This window comes from Nothobranchius furzeri, chromosome 11, assembly GCF_043380555.1.
Source record: "Nothobranchius furzeri strain GRZ-AD chromosome 11, NfurGRZ-RIMD1, whole genome shotgun sequence".
NCBI lineage: Eukaryota > Metazoa > Chordata > Actinopteri > Cyprinodontiformes > Nothobranchiidae > Nothobranchius > Nothobranchius furzeri.
Window position 1 is genome coordinate 46,587,031 of NC_091751.1, and position 4,709 is coordinate 46,591,739.

Sequence of the window (4,709 nt, forward strand, 5' to 3'; positions counted from 1 at the left end):
GTCTGCTTGTTTTTACATGATGTCAGAAAGAGTCTGCTTGTTTCTTTATGATGTCATAAAGAGTCTGCTTGTTTCTAGAAGATGTCATAAAGAGTCTGCTTGTTTCTACATGATGTCAGAAAGAGTCTGCTTTTCTTTACATGATGTCAGAAAGTCTGCTTGTTTCTACTTGATATCAGAAAGAGTGCTTGTTTCTACATGATGTCAGAAAGTCTGCTTGTTTCTTTATGATGTCAGAAAGAGTCTGCTTGTTTCTTTATGATGTCAGAAAGAGACTGCTTGTTTCTACATGAAATCAGAAGGAGACTGCTTGTTTCTACATGATATCAGAAGAAGACTGCTTGTTTCTTTATGATGTCAGAAAGATACTGCTTGTTTCTTTATGATGTCAGGAGACTGCTTGTTTCTACATGATATCAGAAGGAGACTGCTTGTTTCTACATGATATCAGAAGGAGACTGCTTGTTTCTTTATGATGGCAGAAAGATACTGCTTTTTTCTTTTTGATGTCAGAAGGAGACTGCTTGTTTCAACATGATGTCAGAAAGAGACTGATTGTTTCTACATGATGTCAGAAAGATACTGCTTGGTTCTTTATGATGTCAGAGGCAGACTGCTTGTTTCTTTATGATGTCAGAAGGAGACTACTTGTTTCTAGATGATGTCAGAAAGAGTCTGCTTGTTTCTACATGATGTCAGAAAGCGTCTGCTTGTTTCTAGATGATGTCAGAAAGAGTCTGCTTGTTTCTACATGATGTCAGAAAGCGTCTGCTTGTTTCTACATGATGTCAGAAAGAGTCTGCTTGTTTCTACATGATGTCAGAAAGTCTGCTTGTTTCTTTATGATGTCATAAAGAGTCTGCTTGTTTCTAGATGATGTCAGAATGAGACTGCTTGTTTCTACATGATGTCAGAAAGAGTCTGCTTGTTTCTAGATGATGTCAGAAAGAGTCTGCTTGTTTTTACATGATGTCAGAAAGAGTATGCTTGTTTTTTCATGATGTCAGAAAGAGTCTGCTTGTTTCTTTATGATGTCATAAAGAGTCTGCTTGTTTCTACATGATGTCAGAATGAGACTGCTTGCTTTTACATGATGTCAGAAAGAGTCTGCTTGTTTCTAGAAGATGTCATAAAGAGTCTGCTTGTTTCTACATGATGTCAGAAAGAGTCTGCTTGTTTTTACATGATGTCAGAAAGTCTGCTTGTTTCTACATGATGTCAGAAAGAGTGCTTGTTTCTACATGATGTCAGAAAGAGTCTGATTGTTTTTACATGATGTCAGAAAGTCTGCTTGTTTTTACATGATGTCAGAAAGAGTCTGCTTGTTTCTACATGATGTCAGAAAGAGTCTGCTTGTTTTTTCATGATGTCAGAAAGAGTCTGCTTGTTTCTACATGATGTCAGAAAGTCTGCTTGTTTCTTTATGATGTCAGAAAGAGTCTGCTTGTTTCTACATGATGTCAGAAAGAGTCTGCTTGTTTCTAGATGATGTCAGAATGAGACTGCTTGTTTCTACATGATGTCAGAAAGAGTCTGCTTGTTTTACATGATGTCAGAAAGAGTCTGCTTGTTTCTACATGATGTCAGAAAGAGTCTGCTTGTTTTACATGATGTCAGAAAGAGTCTGCTTGTTTCTACATGATGTCAGAAAGTCTGCTTGTTTCTTTGTGATGTCAGAAAGTCTGCTTGTTTCTTTGTGATGTCAGAAAGTCTGCTTGTTTCTACATGATGTCAGAAAGTATGCTTGTTTTTACATGATGTCAGAAAGAGTCTGCTTGTTTTAAAACATTTTAACGTTTTAATGAACATTTTAACGTTTTAATTAAAATTTTAACATTTTAATGAACCTATTAATGTTTTAAAAATGAACATTTAAACTTTTAAATGAAGAATTTAATGTTTTAATGAACATTTAAACATTTTAATGAACATTTTAATGTTTTTAAAAATGAATATTTAAACATTTTAATGATGATTTTAACGTTTTTAAAAATGAACATTTTAATGTTTTAATGAACATTTTAACGTTTTAATGAAGAATTTAACGTTTTAATGAAGATTTTAATGTTTTAATGAAGAATTTAACATTTTAATGGACATTTGAACATTTTCATGAACATTTTAACGTTTTTAAAAATGAAGATTTTAACGTTTTAATGAACATTTAAACGTTTTAATGAACATTTTAACATTTTAAATAACATTTAAAAGTTTTAATGAACATTTTAACGTTTTAATGAACATTTAATCGTTTTAATGAACCTTTAAACATTTTAATGAACATTTGAACGTTTTTAAAAATGAGCATTTTAATGTTTTAATGAACATTTAAACGTTTTAATGAAGTATTTAACGTTTTAATGAACATTTTAAGGTTTTAATGAACATTTTAACATTTTAATGAAAATTTTAACATTTTTAAAAATGAACATTTAAACATTTTAATGAAGATTTTAACGTTTTAGTGAACATTTTAACGTTTTAATGAACATTTTAATGTTTTAATGAAAATTTTAACGTTATAATGATGATTTTAACGTTTTTAAAAACGAACATTCAAACATTTTAATGAAGATTTAAACGTTTTAATGATGATTTTAACGTTTTTAAAAACGAACATTTAAAGGTTTTAATGAAGATTTATATTCAACAAGCATATTTATATTCTGATATATATCAGACATATATATCTTGTTTCTACATGATATCAGAAAGTGTCTGCTTGTTTCTACATGTCAGAAAGCATCTGCTTGTTTCTACATGATGTCAGAAAGAGTCTGCTTGTTTTTACATGATGTCAGAAAGAGTCTGCTTGTTTTTACATGATGTCAGAAAGAGTCTGCTTGTTTCTTTATGATGTCATAAAGAGTCTGCTTGTTTCTACATGATGTCAGAATGAGACTGCTTGCTATTACATGATGTCAGAAAGAGTCTGCTTGTTTCTAGAAGATGTCATAAAGAGTCTGCTTGTTTCTACATGATGTCAGAAAGAGTCTGCTTGTCTTTACATGATGTCAGAAAGTCTGCTTGTTTCTACATGATGTCAGAAAGAGTGCTTGTTTCTACATGATGTCAGAAAGTCTGCTTGTTTCTTTATGACGTCAGAAAGAGTCTGCTTGTTTCTTTATGATGCCAGAAAGAGACTGCTTGTTTCTACATGAAATCAGAAGGAGACTGCTTGTTTCTACATGATATCAGAAGGAGACTGCTTGTTTCTTTATGATGTCAGAAAGATACTGCTTGTTTCTTTATGATGTCAGGAGACTGCTTGTTTCTACATGATATCAGAAGGAGACTGCTTGTTTCTTTATGATGGCAGAAAGATACTGCTTGTTTCTTTATGATGTCAGAAGGAGACTGCTTGTTTCAACATGATGTCAGAAAGAGACTGATTGTTTCTACATGATGTCAGAAAGATACTGCTTGGTTCTTTATGATGTCAGAGGCAGACTGCTTGTTTCTTTATGATGTCAGAAGGAGACTACTTGTTTCTAGATGATGTCAGAAAGAGTCTGCTTGTTTCTACATGATGTCAGAAAGAGTCTGCTTGTTTCTACATGATGTCAGAAAGTCTGCTTGTTTCTTTATGATGTCATAAAGAGTCTGCTTGTTTCTAGATGATGTCAGAATGAGACTGCTTGTTTCTACATGATGTCAGAAAGAGTCTGCTTGTTTCTACATGATGTCAGAAAGTCTGCTTGTTTCTTTATGAGGTCATAAAGAGTCTGCTTGTTTCTAGATGATGTCAGAATGAGACTGCTTGTTTCTACATGATGTCAGAAAGAGTCTGCTTGTTTCTAGATGATGTCAGAAAGAGTCTGCTTGTTTCTACATGATGTCAGAAAGAGTATGCTTGTTTTTTCATGATGTCAGAAAGAGTCTGCTTGTTTCTACATGATGTCAGAAAGTCTGCTTGTTTCTTTATGATGTCAGAAAGAGTCTGCTTGTTTCTACATGATGTCAGAAAGAGTCTGCTTGTTTCTACATGATGTCAGAAAGCATCTGCTTGTTTCTACATGATGTCAGAAAGAGTCTGCTTGTTTCTACATGATGTCAGAAAGAGTCTGCTTGTTTTACATGATGTCAGAAAGAGTCTGCTTGTTTCTACATGATGTCAGAAAGTCTGCTTGTTTCTTTATGATGTCATAAAGAGTCTGCTTGTTTCTACATGATGTCAGAATGAGACTGCTTGCTTTTACATGATTTCAGAAAGAGTCTGCTTGTTTCTAGAAGATGTCATAAAGAGTCTGCTTGTTTCTACATGATGTCAGAAAGAGTCTGCTTGTTTCTACATGTCAGAAAGCATCTGCTTGTTTCTACATGATGTCAGAAAGAGTCTGCTTGTTTTTACATGATGTCAGAAAGAGTCTGCTTGTTTCTTTATGATGTCATAAAGAGTCTGCTTGTTTCTAGAAGATGTCATAAAGAGTCTGCTTGTTTCTACATGATGTCAGAAAGAGTCTGCTTTTCTTTACATGATGTCAGAAAGTCTGCTTGTTTCTTCTTGATATCAGAAAGAGTGCTTGTTTCTACATGATGTCAGAAAGTCTGCTTGTTTCTTTATGATGTCAGAAAGAGTCTGCTTGTTTCTTTATGATGTCAGAAAGAGACTGCTTGTTTCTACATGAAATCAGAAGGAGACTGCTTGTTTCTACATGATATCAGAAGAAGACTGCTTGTTTCTTTATGATGTCAGAAAGATACTGCTT